This window comes from Trichomycterus rosablanca, chromosome 14 (genome assembly GCF_030014385.1).
Source record: "Trichomycterus rosablanca isolate fTriRos1 chromosome 14, fTriRos1.hap1, whole genome shotgun sequence".
NCBI lineage: Eukaryota > Metazoa > Chordata > Actinopteri > Siluriformes > Trichomycteridae > Trichomycterus > Trichomycterus rosablanca.
Window position 1 is genome coordinate 19,399,867 of NC_086001.1, and position 10,537 is coordinate 19,410,403.

The 10,537-nt window shown below is 40.6% G+C and overlaps 1 long non-coding RNA gene and 1 other non-coding gene across 2 annotated transcripts; one reads left to right on the forward strand and one right to left on the reverse strand.

Annotated features, from left to right (window-relative positions):
- The first annotated feature begins 1,234 nt into the window (after positions 1–1,234).
- trnaq-cug (transfer RNA glutamine (anticodon CUG)) lies at positions 1,235–1,306 on the forward strand. Its single transcript has one exon. It is a non-coding gene; the product is annotated as a tRNA-Gln (tRNA).
- A 732-nt stretch (positions 1,307–2,038) lies between these two features.
- Positions 2,039–2,549, reverse strand: LOC134326051 (uncharacterized). The gene is made up of 3 exons (XR_010014470.1): positions 2,493–2,549; positions 2,221–2,293; positions 2,039–2,092 (listed from the first exon to the last, which is right to left on the reverse strand). It is a non-coding gene; the product is annotated as an uncharacterized LOC134326051 (long non-coding RNA).
- Positions 2,550–10,537: the final 7,988 nt, after the last annotated feature.

Genomic DNA, 10,537 nt, shown 5'->3' on the forward strand with positions numbered 1-10,537 from the left:
CTGTCTAGTGCAATAAGAAGGGAACATAAATCTATGATCAAATATACAATCTAGTGCACTATGTAGGGAACATAATTAATTATGTAATACACTATCTAGTGCACTATGTAGGGTACATAATTATGTAATACACTATCTAGTGCACTATGTAGGGTACATAATTATGTAATACACTATCTAGTGCACTATGTAAGGAACACAAATCATCATCTAGTTATACTTTCTAGTGCACTGTGTAGGGAAAATTAACCAATTGTCTAATTCACTATCTAGTTCACTACGTAGGGAACATAAATTCATATCTAAAATACTATCTAGTGCACTATGTAGGGAACATAAATCCGTTATCTGATATACAATTTAGAGCTCTATGTAGGGAACCTAAATCCGTTAACTAATACGCTACCTAAAGCATTATGTAAGAAACATAGGTCTATTATCTAGTACACTATCTAGTGCACTAAGTAAAAAACATACATTCTTTTTTAACATACAATCTAGTGCACTATGTAGGGAACATAAATCTATTATCTTGCACACTAGCTGGTGCACTATGTAGTACACAGTAATGTGTTTGTGATGCCAACAGTTAGTTTAGTAGCTCAGTAAGCAGCTCCTAAAAGTTCTGTTATCACCCATATCCTTTGCTGTGTGCGAGAGGGTTTTAGCTTTTTTTTAGCTCCCTGAAATGAGTTTTTGCAACTTGGGATGTCTGACATGTTAACTTCCATCTAATCCATCCAGCTTAAATACCATAAACACTACACATAAAACATGTGGAGCTAATGGTAATGGTGTAATGGTGTAATGGTTAGCACTCTGGACTCTGAATCCAACGATCTGAGTTCAAATCTCGGTGGGACCTGGCTTTATTAAGGTAAAAACACTGTTATTAATGCTGTGAAGACAATAGTGTTTCACATATGACTTATCTATGCTAAATTAGAACACAAAGCGGCAAGTCATTGTTTACAGCACAATCTACCGGCCAACTGCATCCTGAACTTAGTGCAATTTTCCAAAAGTGGAACGTTTTGTTGTGATTTTGATACTTGGGTGGCAATGTTTAACTAAAATTACTTTTATTTAGTATTTAAAACTTTTAAATTACCTCAGTTTTTTTTAATTGATTTCAGTCAATTATATCAATCACGTAAGTTTAAATATAAATAATCTGAGATGTAAAAGTAAAGTCTAAAGTTGTGTGTATTTTTCTTTTTTGCTGTGGTGTCAGGGTTTCATGGTGTAATGGTTAGCACTCTGGACTCTGAATCCAGTGATCTGAGTTCAAATCTTGGTGGGACCTTACTGCTTTTATTTGGGGCTCGGTGTGAGGTCCAAGATTGAGAAACATTAGCAGTTTCAGGATGGTAGCATTCAGCGCATGTGCAATACAACACAGCTTCACAATTGCTTGTGCTAGTTTAGAGTCACCTTAAATGACATGTTAATTTCCATCCATTCATCCAGCTTGAATATCATAATACCACTAATGATGACCAAATGATTGTTCTTGCTCTTAAATGACTAATTATTAATGGGCTTAAGCAAGACCTCACTGTGTGGTTCCATGGTGTAATGGTTAGCACTCTGGACTTTGAAACCACCCAGCTAGCAAAAAATGTATGGCCCAGTTCTGGGAACTTTTTGTGTCAAAATGAATGACGGTTAGATTGTGGCCCGTATACGGCTGCCCGGATCCCAGCCATGACTGCCAGCAATATGCCAGCACTTAACCACCTGCTAGCCAGAACAACCATTATCGGGCCAAATATGGCCCAGTTCTGGCCTGCAGTAGATTTTTAAAAGGCTTTCCCCAGCCATATGTAACCTTTAATGGTCACTGGGACTACTACAACTGTTCTTGCCTCTTATTGCTATGAAAATACTCTGTAATATATATATATATATATATATTATTATAAGTAATAATAATAATAGAGTACAATTAAAACAGTAACAGAAAAAAACAAATGTACACCAAAACACATTTTTCAATATTTTATTTCAAGTATTTTTATTTATTATAAAAATGTTTTGTCCTGACATAATTGACTGCTGATCTCCTGCCTCCTGACACTGGTCTGTAATTCTGGAATGAAAACAAAAACTATTTTTCACAGATCAATGTGGATCTTATTCAAAATTTTCAGTTCCACCTAATGATGGAAAAGAAATGTTGAATAAGAAAAAAAGTAACTGTAGTTTAAATATGTTTACCTGGTTAAAAATGGTTTATTGATTCACTCAGGCAGCAGGAGTGGCATCATGAAAAGCAGTTTCCAGAACAGTGCTAGAGCAGAATTAACAGTGCCTTTAGTAGGCTGAAGAACATAAGCACAAACTTGGAAATATGTGCCTTAGACATGATAATGTGCTTTTTGATTATAATATTTTACAGTGTTATGTACAGTGCTTGCGTACATTATCCCTAATCCATCCTGAAAATGTCTTTTAAACTGTGTGTTGATAAAAGCAGGTAAACATCTTACCAAGATTAGTGTAGGACAAATAACAGAACGTGACTGAGTGAGCTGGACTCAGGGGTGCACAAATAGTCACTGCAGAAATATAAACACTTAATTAGTTCAATCATTCAATCAAGGAAATTCATAAAGACTTGTAAATAAGTGCTTAGGCATGATAATGTGCTTTGTCTTGGTAAACATGTTTCCTGGGTTATTTATGCCAGCCAACGTTTTTATAAAATTGCCAGGAAGAGGGAACTAATGTAACCAACCTTTTATATACATCACGACCCTTATTTTAAAAAAATGGACCATGGCCGCTCAGGTGGCGCAGCGGTAAAAGACATGCGCTGCAACCAGAGCTGGATTTCAAAGGAGTGTCGTTTCGAATCCAGCTCTGCCTTCACGGTCGAGGCTGGGCGGCTATGGACAACGATTGGCCTGTTGTCCGGGTGGGGGGCGGGACTTGAGACCGTAGGGGATGCTCTCTCAGAAACAGGGCGGTTGCGCCCTCTGCTGGCTGGTTGGTGGCGCCTGTATGGAGACGGGAGGGGGTGTGGCGGAGTGTGTGATCCTCCGTGCACAGTACTCTGCCACACTGCACTGGTCAAGTGTGGGTGATAAGACAGTCGATTGGCTGTGCACGTTTCGGAGGAGGTGTGGAACGGCCTCGTCAGCCCCAATCAGGAGCAGGAATCCGCACTAATGAGAGGATGATAGATGAGACGAAATTGGACGTGCTAAATAAAAAAAAATAAAAAAAATGGACCACCAGTTCCATACAGCTGTAGGTATAGTAAGTAAGTAAGTAAAGTTTATTTATATAGCGCTTTTCTAGGACCAAGCCACAAAGTGCTTTACAATGCGTTCAAATATAATACAATAAAAACACAAAAATTAATAATCATAAAAGCTACACAGTGACATAAAAACATTAATACAATAGCACAAATAAAAATTTTAAATGCACTTTAACTACACATACATACATACGTACAGTGTATCACAAAAGTGAGTACACCCCTCACATTTCTGCAAATATTTTATTATATCTTTTCATGGGACAACACTATAGACATGAAACTTGGATATAACTTAGAGTAGTCAGTGTACAACTTGTATAGCAGTGTAGATTTACTGTCTTCTGAAAATAACTCAACACACAGCCATTAATGTCTAAATGGCTGGCAACATAAGTGAGTACACCCCACAGTGAACATGTCCAAATTGTGCCCAAAGTGTCAATATTTTGTGTGACCACCATTATTATCCAGCACTGCCTTAACCCTCCTGGGCATGGAATTCACCAGAGCTGCACAGGTTGCTACTGGAATCCTCTTCGACTCCTCCATGATGACATCACGGAGCTGGTGGATGTTAGACACCTTGAACTCCTCCACCTTCCACTTGAGGATGCGCCACAGGTGCTCCATTGGGTTTAGTCCATCACCTTTACCTTCAGCTTCCTCAGCAAGGCAGTTGTCATCTTGGAGGTTGTGTTTGGGGTCGTTATCCTGTTGGAAAACTGCCATGAGGCCCAGTTTTCAAAGGGAGGGGATCATGCTCTGTTTCAGAATGTCACAGTACATGTTGGAATACATGTTTCCCTCAATGAACCGCAGCTCCCCAGTGCCAGCAACACTCATGCAGCCCAAGACCATGATGCTACCACCACCATGCTTGACTGTAGGCAAGATACAGTTGTCTTGGTACTTCTCACCAGGGCGCCGCCACACATGTTGGACACCATCTGAGCCAAACGAGTTTATCTTGGTCTCGTCAGACCACAGGGCATTCCCGTAATCCATGTTCTTGGACTGCTTGTCTTCAGCAAACTGTTTGCTGGCTTTCTTGTGCGTCAGCTTCCTTTTGGGATGACGACCATGCAGACCGAGTTGATGCAGTGTGCGGCGTATGGTCTGAGCACTGACAGGCTGACCTCCCACGTCTTCAACCTCTGCAGCAATGCTGGCAGCACTCATGTGTCTATTTTTTAAAGCCAACCTCTGGATATGACGCTGAACACGTGGACTCAACTTCTTTGGTCGACCCTGGCGAAGCCTTTTTCGAGTGGAACCTGTCCTGGAAAACCGCTGTATGACCTTGGCCACCATGCTGTAGCTCAGTTTCAGGGTGTTAGCAATCTTCTTATAGCCCAGGCCATCTTTGTGGAGAGCAACAATTCTATTTCTCACATCCTCACAGAGTTCTTTGCCATGAGGTGCCATGTTGAATATCCAGTGGCCAGTATGAGAGAATTGTACCCAAAACACCAAATTTAACAGCCCTGCTCCCCATTTACACCTGGGACCTTGACACATGACACCAGGGAGGGACAACGACACATTTGGGCACAATTTGGACATGTTCACTGTGGGGTGTACTCACTTATGTTGCCAGCTATTTGGACATTAATGGCTGTGTGTTGAGTTATTTTCAGAAGACAGTAAATCTACACTGCTATACAAGCTGTACACTGACTACTCTAAGTTATATCCAAGTTTCATGTCTATAGTGTTGTCCCATGAAAAGATATAATGAAATATTTGCAGAAATGTGAGGGGTGTACTCACTTTTGTGATACACTGTATATATACACACAAATACATACACAAACATACACATACACATACACTTTACCAAAGAACGTCAGCCCCATTGCTTAAGATCACTACTCTGAAATGCTAATGAATAAAAATGTGTCTTAAGACATTTCTTGAAGGTTAATGTAGACTCAGAGAGTCTGATATAGAGTGGGAGACTATTCCATAATTTAGGAGCCTGGACAGAAAAAGCACAGTCCCCTTTCCGCCTCTGTTTGGTACGGGGCACAACCAGAAGCTCTTTATTAGATGACCTCAAAGACCTACAACTTTTGTGAGGAACCAGCAATTCACAAATATAATCAGGTGCTTCCCCATGTAGAGCCTTAAAGGTAAGAACTAAAATTTTAAAATCTATCCTAAATTTTACTGCCAGGCCAGCACTGGACTGATGTGGTCTCTACGTCTAGTTTTTGTTAAAAGCCGAGCAGCTGCATTCTGAACCATCTGGAGTCTTGACACAGCTCCTTGACTGAGGCAAGTATACAAAGCTGTCTGGGCCCCTGGGCAAAGAGTTGCCCAATCCAATTTGAGCATTTTACTAGGACATTTTTCTTTTTCTGTTATGAATGATTTGTATTGTATCAATTAATCTGCCAGGCTCATGTTCAGATCTGAAGGATATGCTGCAGCGAGTGAGTTAGCCTTTAAAGTGAGCTCACTGTTGGACATATTGTCAGGCATGAAAAGAACATCAAATAGCTCAGTTAAGTGTGTGTATGCATTCAAACGGTGGTTGAGACAGGACACAAGTTTGTCAATGACAACATTGAAAGTTTCGATCCGAAACTTGTCCTTTCCGTTAAATGCTACACCTGGCTCTGCATTATCATCAGACATAATTTTGCGCTTCTTTGTACGCTGGAGGTCATGCCTGTACTCTTGGGAGACAGCAGTGGTGACATTTAAAGCTGCCCCTTCAAACACCTCAAAGTTATCTCTCTGTGCTGCCACAAAGTCTCGTAAAGACAAGAGAAGTTGTGTAGCTGTACATATGTCAATATCATGCTTCTGCAGCTGCAGGCTTGTGGCTTGGAACCTCTGTAGTATTGTGTCCCAGAAGTATGCCATGAAGGCCATCTCCAACGTGTCCAATTTGTCACAGAGTGCAGAGGCTTCACTTCGAGTTACACATTTCTCCTCCATATCTTTAGACATATCATTCAATGCCTCTCTCAGTTGTGCATAATATTTCCAAAGAGCCTTAGTTGACTCAGCTCGTCCGCTCCATCGAGTACCTGACAGTGATTTCAGTGTGAGTTTGATATCAGTATCACGGAAAACCTTTCCCCACCTGTGTGTAGATGATGCACAAAATGTGTACATTGCCTGTACAAAGTCAAAAAAAAGTTCAGCTTCTGGGCTACTGTCAACAGCATTGACACAACTAAATTCAGTGAATGTGCTGCACAGGGGACATAACAAATCAAAGGGTTTCTTTGTTTAAGATGAGCTTGGACTCCATTGTACTTTCCCCACATGTTACTTGCATTATCATATGACTGGCCCCTGCAGTTGGATAAGTCTAGGCCCAGATTCTCCACCATAGCAACGACACACTCTGCCAAACTGTCCCCACTATGGTTTTCAATAGGCTCAAAAGCTAGAAAACGCTCAACTACATGTCCGTCATTATTAACAAACCTGAAAATAAAAGTAAGTTGGTCCACATGAGCAAGGTCTGGAGTGGAGTCAACTATAACAGAGAAGTATTTCGGCTAGGGCCCAAAAGCATGGCTAGGGGCCCCAAAAGCATGGCTAGGGCCCCCAAGAGGCCCTGGGGTCAAAGTCCCTAATAGTCAGAGGATCCTTAAAATGGAGGGCCCTCGGAAATAAAAATATATTGTATCATAAATGTTGATAGGCATCGCAAAATGTTTTGGGCCAGGGCCCCCCCGGGGCCCCCTGACCTCAAGGGCCCCTGGGCGCTGGCCCCACTGGCCCGGTCAGTAATCCAGCCATGATTGCAGTAATCCAGTCGAGATGAAATAAAAGCATGGATGATTTTCTCCAAGTCTTGAAAAGACAAAACCTGTCTAAGCTTTGCAATATTTCTTAGCTGAAGGAAGCAAGACTGAACAAGCTTATTTATATGGCCAGAAAATTGCAAGTGAGAATCAAACACAACACCCAAATTTCTTGGGGAAGTGTTAATTCTTGAAACGAGAGAACCAAGGGCCATCTCCAAATCTCTGGGTATGTTGTCTAGACCAACAACTAGAACTTCGGTTTTGTCCTCATTTAATTTTAGAAAATTATAATTCATCCAATTCTATAGGTAACTAATGTAATCGTTTAAAAATATTATGTGTGTAATATAACTTGGCTATATTGTTGGATGGTTTATATCGTATTCATAATATCAGTGTAAGTTTCCTTTAGATGTATGTTTTAAATTAATTTTGATAGCCTTTTGCTGCCATATTTATGTATAGCTGGCTAGATAGTTAGTTTACCGTACCTGCCAAGCTAGCATTTTTGGCTAACGTTAAAACATAGCTATAATATATTTATTAATTATCAAAAATACGAAATTATTTTATTATATATATTGTTCTGTTACTACAGTATATCAGTATTTTTAATATAATGTTCTAGTAAGTTTTTAGTCCTAAAGAGCAGCAGTTAACCCCAGCTAACAATTTTTGGTTCCCAGAACGTTCTGGGAACGTTAGTTTTTGGTTCCCAGAACGTTCTGGGAACGGATCATTTTGGTTGCCCTTTGGTTCCCCAGGAAAGTTTTCTTTACGGAAATAGAACGTTCCCGTTTGGTTGTGCATTATAGTTCTGGGAACGTTCCCCTAACGTTCCCGTAACCTTAAAATTATTGAAACCTTTAAGGGAACCTTGTACTAACCTTTCATAGTTTTATAGTTGGTACTTGTAAGTTGATCTACATGGACCGTCTCAAGCAAACCCAGCTAGCCTTGTAATTGTGGCCCACTTCCGGCGCAGCTCCTGCCAGCCGAGCCTGCCGCATCTGGTTCAGTGCCAGCAGCCCGTGTCGGCTCTGACTCTTTTTGAATGACTGCCCAGAATCGGCCCAAATACACTGGCCCAAATCCGGATGCCAGATCTCCGCCGACTCTCCCATAACTGGGCCGGAATTGCCCCCGAAACACTGCGATACCATTTATTTACCGTTTTCTTCTCATTTCACATCCTCATAAATAAAATAGTACATTTATGCTACAGATTAACTACAGATTGTGCAGCAGAAAGTATTTTATTAAGATAATTGCAGCAAGTAGTATAATAATAATAATAATCAGAATATTATAAAAGTGAACCAAAATGACAACTATATGAATATTATATATAGAAAATAACATATACACTGCCTGGCCAAAAAAAAAGATCACACACTCTAATATTTGGTTGGACCGCCTTTAGCTTTGATTACAGCACACATTCGCTGTGGCATCGTTTCCACAAGCTTCTGCAAAGATCTTGTATTGATGATGGGAGATTTGGACCACTGCGCCAAGTCTTCTCCAGCACATACCAAAGATTCTCAATGGTGTTCAGGTCTCTGTGGTGGCCAATCCATGTGTAAAAATGATGTCTCATGCTCCCTGAACCACTCTTTCACAATTTGAGCCCGATGAATACTGGCATTGTCATCTTGGAATACGCCCGTGCCATCAGGGAAGAAAAAATCCATTGATGAAATAGACCTGACCAACTGCAGCAACCACAGATCATAGCGCTGCCCCCACAGGCTTGTACGATAGGCACTAGGCATGATGGGTGCATCACTTCAGCCGCCTCTTTTCTTACCCTGATGTACCCATCACTCTGAAACAGGGTAAATCTGGACTCATCAGACCACATGACCTTCTTCCATTGCTCCAGAGTCCAATCTTTATGCTCCCTAGCAAATTGAAGCCGTTTTTGCTGGTTAGCCTCACTGACAAGTGGTTTTCTTAAGGCTACACAGCTGTTTAGTCCCAATCCCTCGAGTTCCCTTCACAATGCTCTTACTGTCACTATTAAACATCTCTCTACTGGAGTTTTTCTACCATTTGACTTCACCAAACGTTTAAGTGATCGCCGATTACAATCGTTCAAGATTTTCCTCGAAGATGCTGTTTCCCCACTGTCCTTCCACTTTTTAATAATGCGTTAGACAGTTCTTAACCCGATTTTAGTAGTTTCAGCTTCTCCTTAGATGTTTTCTCTGCTTGATGTATGCCAATAATTTGACCCTTCTGAAACAGATTAACATCTTTTCCACGACCACGAGGCCAAGAAGGTCCTGGGTTCGATCCCCAGGTGGGGCGGTCCGGGTCCTTTCTGTGTTGAGTTTGCATGTTCTCCCCGTGCCTGCGTGGGTTTCCTCCCACAGTCCAAAAACATGCAAGTGAGGTGAATTGGAGATACAAAATTGTCCATGACTGTGTTCGATATAACCTTGAGAAGTGATGAACCTTGTGTAACGAGTAACTACCATGTGTCTGTCATGAATGTAACCAAAGAGTGTGGAGCATGACATTAAAATCCTAATAAATAAATAAATAAATAAATTTCCACGACCACAGGATGTCTTTCCACATGGTTAACAAATGAGAAGCTACTCACTGCAACAGTTAGGGGTAAATAACTTGTTGCCAGCTGAAACAATCACCCATGAAGTAATTATCCAATGGGAGGTTCTTACCTATTTGCTTAGTTAAATCCAGGTGATGACCTTTTTTGGCCAGGCAGTGTAATTGCATATAAGAATAATAATTATAAAAGTGAACAATATTGTAAATATAAATACTATACTACGCATACACAATACTACTAAACATACTACTACTACTACATCTACTACCTCTACTAATACATCCTATACACATACCATAAATATTTATCATACACATATACTGTATATATATATATATATAAATATAGCAAATATCAATACTATCCTATACATACATAATAGAACTATACATACTATGTACTACTATATACAGTGTATCACAAAAGTGAGTACACCCCTCACATTTCTGCAAATATTTTATTATATCTTTTCATGGGACAACACTATAGAAATAAAACTTGGATATAAGTTAGAGTAGTCAGTGTACAACTTGTATAGCAGAGTAGATTTACTGTCTTCTGAAAATAACTCAACACACAGCCATTAATGTCTAAATGGCTGGCAACATAAGTGAGTACACCCCACAGTGAACATGTCCAAATTGTGCCCAAAGTGTCAATATTTTGTGTGACCACCATTATTATCCAGCACTGCCTTAACCCTCCTGGGCATGGAATTCACCAGAGCTGAACAGGCTGCTACTGGAATCCTCTTCCACTCCTCCATGATGACATCACGGAGCTGGTGGATGTTAGACACCTTGAACTCCTCCACCTTCCACTTGAGGATGCGCCACAGGTGCTCAATTGGGTTTAGTCCATCACCTTTACCTTCAGCTTCCTCAGCAAGGCAGTTGTCATCTTGGAGGTTGTGTT